We start from the raw sequence: 10,000 nt of genomic DNA on the forward strand, positions 1-10,000 counted from the left end.
GAGCTTTCGTGTTCCGAAACGTCATTTCATCATCATCATCATCATCATCTCCTCCTACACCTATTGACACAAAGGGCCTCGGTTAGATTTCGCCAGTTGTGTCTTCCTTGAGCTTTTAGATTAATACTTCCCCACTCAACATATCCCTCTCACGCTTCATAGTCCTCAGCCATATATGCCTCGGTCTTCCAACTCTTAAAGTGCCTTGTAGAGCCTAGCTGAAAGTTTTGATGACATAAGTCTTAACATACTTAACGACGAGGAAGTGATGACATACTGTACAGTATAGGTTATTTAGATATATATATATATATATATATATATATTAAAGACAAAACAGCCGGCAAATTTTCATTGATTTTTTATGTGTTCATTCATTTTTTTCTCAAAATTACCTAAGACTAATAACAATTGGACTTATGGTAAATTATTTCTTCTTCTTCTTCTTCTTCTTCTTCTTCTTCTTTATTATTATTATTATTATTATTATTATTATTATTATTATTATTGTAAGGCTAACTATGACTGTTCTTGCAAAAATTAGAAGTTTGTATACAGGTACGTGTGATTAACGACGAGAAAAGATAGAATTATATTTCTTGTCCTAGAATACATTGGTTAAGGTCGAGCAAAAGGTTGAGAAATATGCTGCTGTAGTGAAGGTCTCCGTTTTACTTAGTGCCTCTCTATTTTAGAGTGATTTGCGCCAAGAACTTTAACCTTATATCTTTTGCCTCAGAAATAGTTAAGAAACCTTCGTGGATAGTATTAATAATAATGATGATTTCCGTATAATATGTCCAAATATTTGGTTTTAAAGTAGAACAATGGTATAACTACCAATAACTTGAAGTGTGATATCAGTAAATGATTAGGACAGCGGTGAAATAGTTACCGAAACTACAGTTTAATGATAATAATACAAATGTTATACTCGTACTTCATGGTAAAGACGGTTGGTACATGAAATACTTTTGTAATATGAGAAATAAGAGAGGATTTCGTTTTACTGAAATCTAAGTTTTATAGAATATTTGTAGTCAATTAATTATAAGAATAAACGTACAATAACGAATGTGATGAGGATTTTTTTAGAATTGCTTCAAGCACCCGTTCGTAGTTGAAATGTAATATCGAGAATTAGTTTATACCCGGAATGTAATACTGTTGATCACTTTATTAAAGTTATATTATGATGCTAATTACTGCAAAAAAAATATTTTTTTTACTAGAAAGTTTCAAGGATTTCAATATTTTTTATACTCGAGATTTAACTAATATGGTAAGCACTAACAGTGGTATTAGATATAGTTTAATATCATAGTTAATCTTGAACATTTACATGAACATGGATTAGTAAAACCCTACGGAGGAAAGAATTGGTATTTTAGATTGATGCAGATAATTTTTTGTACGCACACACACACACACACACACACACACACACCCTAAGAGCAACCGTGCACCCCCAGTGTGACACTTGGCGTCTATTGCAAATTTATGGAAGTTTTGGGCATCGTCGTAAAATTCCCATTTCTGCCACCAGATGTCATCTCCTCCACACATTAATTTATAGGAGTTCCTAATTTATCGTTGCTGGAAGCTGCGTATGAACTGGATATTTATTGTGCCGAGTCGCGAGTTATGTCCTTATCTTTCCCTCACTCTCTAGAGTTTTTAAGATACAGTTCTCTTCACATCAATGTATTTTATATGCAAACACTCTTGTGTGTCTATATATATATATATATATATGTGTGTGTGTGTGTGTGTGTGTACTACAATGGTCTATTTACGGTTTATGTTAGTTTTCCAAGACTAAATTGAACTGATATTCACGTTTTCCAGAGGTTTGATTTTAATCATATACTCTCTCTCTCTCTCTCTCTCTCTCTCTCTCTCTCTCTAACTGGTCTTCACGTTATCGTTTTCCAGTGGTTTGATTTAATCCTATCTCTCTCTCTCTCTCTCTCTCTCTCTCTCTCTCGAACTGGTATTCACGTTATCGTTTTCCAGTGGTTTGATTTAATCATATTCTCTCTCTCTCTCTCTCTCTCTCTCTCTCTCTCTCTCTCATATAAACATGTAAATTCTTCTCCCCTCCCTATCCCCAGTGTCTTATACCTCCTTTCCCAAATCGTCATCATTGTCAACTTCTTTCACTTCTCAAAAGATAAAACGTCTGCTTTGAAGGTCACGTCTTTCAAACATTTCTCCAGATGGGGGACCACGGGAAGGGTTAGGGAATGAGAGCGGGGGAGGGGGGGTGATATAAGACACTGTTATCGGGGTAGGGGTGGGGGGGTGGGAGAGGAGACCCTGGATTCTTTTTTTAACGTTCTACTGGAATCCGGGCGATTTGCTTCTTATGGTCGCGACTAGAGATTAAGTTGAGGATTGCATTTCTTGACGAATCTTATAAATGTTATCGCGAATTCGTGGTATTTTGAGAATGCTTCATCGACGTGCCGTCGCAGGGAAGAACTTCTTTATTACTGGAATGGGCATATCCCCTCCCCCCCCACTCCCTGGAGATGGTTAATTGCCACGCCTAATGGATGCTTAAAGGAGCGATTTAAGATGAATAGGACGATTATATTATCATCTGTAGGAACTCGTATGTTCTTTTACTCTTTGGATTCTTCGTGTGAGTCTGGTATCGATGCTAATTCTTGTTGAAGGAGATTTAAATCGATCTGAGGGTATTAATGCTGGTTTTTTGGGGGATTCATTTTGCTTTGCTCTCTCTCTCTCTCTCTCTCTCTCTCTCTCTCTCTCTATGTATGTATGTATGTGTGCGTGTGTGCACCGAATTTTAGAAGACCTTTTATTTCCAATCACTCTACTGTAATCTTTTAGTGTCGCTCTCATCCCCCCCCCCCCTCTCTCTCTCTCTCTCTCTCTCTCTCTCTCTCTATATATATATATATATATATATAAACATTATATATATATATATATATATGTATATATATATGTATATATATATGTATATGTTTGTGGGTGTGCACACTAATTTTTCCAATCACATAATTGTAATTTCTCATTAGTCTCTCTCTCTCTCTCTCTCTCTCTCTCTCTCTCTATATATATATATATATATATATATTATATATATATATGTGTGTGTGTGTGTTTGTGTTTGCACACCAATTTTTCCAATCACATAATTGTAATATCTCTCTCTCTCTCTCTCTCTCTCTCTCTCTCTCATTCCTCATGACCGAGCAGCATCCACTTAAAGCGAAATAGCATCGTCCAGTCTACATAAATTTCATACCAACTGAAACGATGATCGGGCGACTCTGCTGAAGATTCCATATCTCACCATTCTGGACTCCATAATTCCATTAGCCTGGAATGCCTCCGCTTCGGCTCTGATGAGGCAACAGACTTTTTGCTCCATAAGCCATCCAGACCTTCTTGATTTATGGCGAGGTAGGGAGGTTGCTGGATGGGAGGGAGGGGCGAAGGGAGTTTTTTTTTTTTTTTTTTTTGGCGGGGGGGGGCAAGGTATCTTGCAGAGGGGGAGAGGGGGGGTTCCAAAGTTGGATGAGGGTCGTAGGAGTTTGGGGGGGTTATGGTCACTGTAAAAAATGATAAGAAAGAAAGAAGACGATGAAGAATAAGAGGCTTATGATGAAAGAAGATGAAGGAAGGAAAGTAAGAAGAGGTAAGAGAAAAACTGGAGAACTTTTGGGTTATGTTCAATTAATAAGAAATAATAATGAAAGGAAGAAGGCGACAAGGGAATAGAGGATTTTGATGAAAGAAGATGAAGGAAGGAAAGTTAGAAGATGTAAGAGAAAGATTGGAGAACTTAGGGGTTATGTTCATTTTAAGAAATAATAAAAAAAAAAGGAAGAAGGCGACAAGAGAATAGAGGATTTTGATGAAGGAAGGAAAGTTAGAAGAGGTAAGAGGAAAACTGGAGAACGGGGGGGTTATGTTCACGGTAAGAAATAACGAAAAAGGAAGAATAAGATAAAAAAATAGGAGACTTATGATTAAAGAAGGTTAAAGAAGGAAATTAAGAGTAGTTAAGAGGAAAAAAAAACGTTTAAAAGCTACGATGGACTTTTAGTTGTCTCAAGGTCTCGTATGGAAGATAACTAACCGAAACCAGAGGTGAATTACTTTCAAAAAGGATTTTTACGAAAGAAAGAAATGACTGGAGCAAGGCTTTGATATCATTCGGCAACAAAAAACTATGGCAGACGACGTTTAACTACTCTCTGTCATTCCAAGTTCGCGCCGCAAAAATGGTTCACAACTTTTACGACTATTTTTCAACTTCTTTTTTTTCCGTTTTTTTTTTTTTTTTTTACATTGCTCGTCACAGACTGTACGGTCATTTCGAAACATAAAGATGCCTGTGCTGGTCTTTAAAAAAGGCAATTAAATTAACTATAAAAAAAGGAATTATTTTTTTATTATCATTTAGTTTTTATATAATCTACTTAATCCAGGGATTATTTTCTTCTCAAGATCTATCGTTTGGAGGAAAATTATAAATGTATTAAAGGTTTTGATTTTAAATCAGCTTAATTATGTATTTCCTGATTTATATTTATAAAGAAACGTAAAAGGATTTTTTTAATATTTATTTTTACCATTATATACTTGAATCTGGGGATTATTATCTTCTCTAGATCTATCGTTTGTAGGAAAATTTACGGAATTATTATTATTATTATTATTATTATTATTATTATTATTATTATTATTATTATTATTATTATTACTAGCCAAGCTACAACCCCAGTTGGAAAGGCAGAATGCTATAAACCCAGGAGCTCCAACAGGGAAGTTAGCTCAGTGAGGAAAGGAAGCAAGGAAAAAATAAATATTTTAAGAATAATATCAAAATAAATATCTCCAATATAAACTATAAAAGCTTTAACAAAATATGAGGAAGAGAAATTAGATAGAATAGTATAATATAAGGCTTTCATTTAAGGTAAACTTGATTGTGTATTTTTCCTATATATATTTGCAAAGAAACATAATGTTATGCAAGTTTTTTTTTCCATAGTTCAAGTCATATCTGTGATGTACCTTGTATATGATGTTATATTCATTGAGAATCTCTTTTCTTCTCATTGATATTGTTTAAATAACTGTAGTAGGTTTTTTGTTATCATTATTAGGTGGCACACTTGGTGATTTAAAATGCTTATTTGTTTATTCAATAGCTGTGATAGTCATCATTTGTTTAGGATTCTGGACATTATTCAAGGTTCAGTTCGGTGTATTTTGGTTTTCCCTTGTCATCTTTATTGACATCGTTACAAACATAAGTGCTTGTTTCTCTGTTTAATTGTTCTTTACTCCCGTCTTTTTAGATGAAAATTATTGTTTGGTTGAATGTTATTTGACGTTATGTGTTTTATGTATTGTCTTTGTTTTCTTGCCTTTTGGTGTGTTGATTGTATTACTCCAAAATTGTTGTAATGGATTATTCATTTATTGCTGTCTGCCATTTTAGTAGGTTACTAACCATACTTTAATTTCTTCAGGTATGTCGTGATTAATAGAATAATGACGTATCATAGTTCTTGAACGAAATTTTTGATAAAAGTCGATTGCAATTTTCTTAGTTTTTAGTGAATTTTAAGATAGTTTTATTTTTTTCGTTATGCTTGGAAGATTTGTTAAATTTTCCTTCTTGTATATGTATTAGAGGACTTAAGATACGATCGTCTATTTTTCACGTTTGGTGGAAAATTGGCCAAAATTCAGTTTAATAAGATCCAGATTTAATATTGTAAAAATTCAGCATTTCAGAGTTTTGCGTATTATCAATTGCTTAAAGGCTTTGAAAGGCTGTTCATAAATGGCAGAGGCAAAGGACAGTGACATGCCTCTAACAAGCAGGACAATGCCTTAGAGGTTGACCATATATACATATGATCAGCGCCCAAGCTGGGACTAAGGAGGGCCAGGCAATGGCTGTTGATGACTCAGCAGGTAGACCTATAGGCTCCTCCAAAACCCTCCATCCTTAGCTCACAAGGTTGGTGAGGTTGCAGCGATCAAACGAACTAACGAGTTTAAGCGGGACTCGAACCCCAGTCTGACGATCACCAGGCAGGGACGTTATTGTTGATGTTGCTTTTATTAGCACAGTATCGCCATTTTTATCTGATTTTCTCAAATTTGATTAACGCTCAGTACTATGAGGAATGGAATTACAGTATTGCCTTTATTTATTTTTCTTATAATACCATATACTTTACAGTTGCAGGTAGAGCAAATTATCTCCTCTACATAGTAGATCAAGTGCCTGGATATATATATATATATATATATATATATATATATATATATATATATATATATATATATATATATATATATATATATATATATATATATATATATATATATATATATATATCAGGTCACGTTCAACTCTCCCTGTCCCTCGGATAGGGGGAGTGGGAATATTCATACCCTGGTGAGAGGGAGTGCGCGTGTGTGCATAGATATTTAGCCGCCATTTTTTGACGGGATGCGTACGCTAGTCTTACCATATAGTGTTACGGGTAGAACATTATTTTACATATTCACAGTATGAAAACTGAAAACTGATACAGGATTCCTTATAATTTTTTGACATGCAATATAAGTAGGTTTTGTGGCCGTTTGATTTTTTTTTTTTTACGATTGAGACTAATTTACTGTGGTATTCACGTTGCCATTTTGCTGACGCATGCTATTTCTAATCCTTAAGTTTTATAATAGTGATCTGAAAATTATTAAAACTGAATACAAATGCTAGCGAATAACTGAAAAGATACAGAACAGAATATTAACTGGAAAGAAATTATTTTCACACACCAAGGCCCGCCTGAACAGACTCTTAGTGTCTGATGGAGGGCGAGAAATAAACCCCTTAAAGTAAAAGTAAAGTAAAATATTATCACCGGTATAATTGGTGGTTTACCCTAAAATACGACTACTGATTGCTCCCTATTTGATAATTAACTATATGATAATGACCTCAAAGAAAATGTGTACCTGCTTGGTAATAGGTAGTTAAAGAACAGCTAGTAATAATGAAGAATGCCGTGTGGTCGAGTATTTTGGGGTCATTTTAAATATATAAAATAAAATAGTTCAGTTGGTCTTTTCTCCACCGTGGGTTGCTTCGCTGGCTATTTAACATTTCCTTGATCCTGGGGAGCGGTATATTTTTATTTTACGCACCTAAACCAACAGTGTAAGTGTTTTTGTTGTTTTGATAGTTTAATTAATCACTTAAGTTCAATTCTTAGATATACATACACATATAAAAACTAGTATTTCCTTGATCCTCTGTTCCGGGAAGCGGTACATTTACGTTACGCACCTAAACCAACTGTGAGTGTTTTTGGTATTTTAGTAATTTAATTAATCACTAAGTTCAATTCTTAGATATACATACGCATAACATTATTTCCTTGATCCTCTGTTCCGGGAAGCGATACATTTACGTTACGCTCTCAAGCCAACAGAGTGAATATTTTTGGCATTTTAATCATTTAATTAATCACTAAGTTCAGTTCTTAGATATACATACTGTATACAATGAGTATGTTCTAATTATATATAACATTCAAATCTGGCAGGCCACATGCTATACCAGAATCAGAGTACGCCATATTTTTGCACAGCTCCAGAATCGGCGATTTTTTAACATCCCTATTCGTTTCCAGTATTAATTGGGTACTCTATTAATCCTTATCGTTTCGTTTAGGATTGATTGGTTTTGAGTTACATGGCATCCTAACATCGAAGTCGTTTGGTTTAGAAATTTGATTATTCTTGAAGAACCTTGTTTTCCATTTTGGTGCAGTGATTTAGTTGTAGTAGAGGCCAACGCCCAGAATTTACTACTTGTGTGGAATCAATCTTGGTGCGTGTGAGTGGGGTATCGATCACTGTTAGAAAAAAAAACTAATTTTAATCGAAAATTCTCCGTCAAAAGTTTTTAACCGTATTTCAGTAAAATACAGGCGACCATAATTTTACCTTACTTTGTTATTATTTTTTCACGGGATGGTGACCGTAATTTCAGTCTTGTACGTCAATATATCTTTTTCCAACGATAAAAATCCTGGAATAAATGTTGCCAGACTTTTACCGTTTTAAAGCAAATTTTTAACAGTATCTAATATCGGAATTAGAAAAAAAATGTAATAAAACTTCGGACCGGTAGAAGTAAGACGCAAATCATTGCCCTGTTGAGACGAGAATAGTTACAGATGGTTTCAAATTATTAGAGCCTTTGAATATGCGGCCCCGATACTATACATTAAGCTCCCACTAGACATTCGAAAGACAGAATTATTAAGGCTTTCAAGAGGAAACTGAAGGCTTTCTTGCTCTCTAAGTGCTTCGATAATGTGGATTTGACATTAAACGAGCGATATGCGGTGTGAAATGCTGAATACCTTGGAATGCACATGATGAAATGACTGTGAAGGTCATGTAGAGTGTAGGGTTCCCCTGCTGTATAGGACCAGAAAAGCAGCCCTTAAATTAAAGTATGTGAAAGTAGTGTCCTAGAAACTAAATGTATACACAAATGATCAGTCTTAAGATGGAACAAAGTAGGCCATATAATGATTTTTGATTGCAGGTCGGTAGAACAAAGTAGGCCATATAATGATTTTTGATTGCAGGTCTTAAGGTAGAACAAAGTAGGCCATATAATGATTTTTTATTGCAGGTCTTAAGGTAGAACAAAGTAGGCCATATAATGATTTTTGACTGCAGGTAGGTTATTACTCCCTCCGCCCCCCCCCCCACCACACACACACAAAACGTGACGTAAGGATATAAAAAATCATTGAAGCAATGAAAAATGCCATGAAAAAAAAAAAAAACTCAAAAAAAAATGCATGCCATGTTACCTCTTGTCTTTCTGTTTGCAAAGGGTTTTCACCCCGTCGATTTTCTGGTTTTACATATGACAAAGCTCTTGTTGTTCCACTTTTTGGGCCGCTGTTAATCTATCGGTAAAAAGTCAGGCGTAATCACTATCAGAAAATTCTTGAATAATATTCCTCTTACCACCAACAGCTATTAAACTGAGTTTTTGTTACTGCAAATCGGAACTTCATATGTCAGTTTGCATGAAAGTCCTAATTTATTTATTTTTTTTTTTTTTATCATCATCATACTCCCTCATTAAGGTTTTTATGCTGAGCAAATATGTCCAATTTTGACTTCCTTGATTTCACTGTCTTTAGGTCTTTGTTATTATTATTATTATTATTATTATTATTATTATTACCATTACTATTGTCATTACCATTACTATTGTCATTACCATTACTATTGTCATTACCATTACTATTGTTATTACCATTATTATTGTTATTACCATTACTATTATTATTATTATTATTATTATTATTGCTATTTTTGTCATTATTACTATTGTTGTTGTTGCCAGCAATCATAATAATATCAGCTGTAGCGATAGTGGTTATAGAAGTTGTAACGGGAGATTGTATAGTTATCAAATATTCAATTTAATAATACAACTAATGTAGATAAAAATTTTCATTATTATCATTAATAGTATTACTTCTATTTGGGTTTTATAGTAAATCTTTATTAATATCCATTTATGAATCATCTGGATGCACTTTGGACCTTATTAATGATAATTTATACTTTACCCCGCGTTTATTTTCGTATATATAGATATATGATTGATGGCACTGAATTAAATTAATACTCCCAAATACTTGATTGATAACCACGAATTACATTAAAGTTGTATGAAGACACGTACACATTTCAATCATACTTGCGCATCTCATTACGAATAACGGAGTACGCGTAATTATCTTTCGTCATCGTGGACTGGTTAATGCAACCTCCTATCATTCGTGGGTAGGTTTTTTTTTTTTTTTTTTCTTTTTTTTTCGGGTCATTGTTTAAGTTCATCGTTGCATTATCGGGGTGTTTTAGCAATGCCGTCGTAATGGGCGTCGTGTGTACA

Source organism: Palaemon carinicauda, chromosome 42, assembly GCF_036898095.1.
Source record: "Palaemon carinicauda isolate YSFRI2023 chromosome 42, ASM3689809v2, whole genome shotgun sequence".
NCBI lineage: Eukaryota > Metazoa > Arthropoda > Malacostraca > Decapoda > Palaemonidae > Palaemon > Palaemon carinicauda.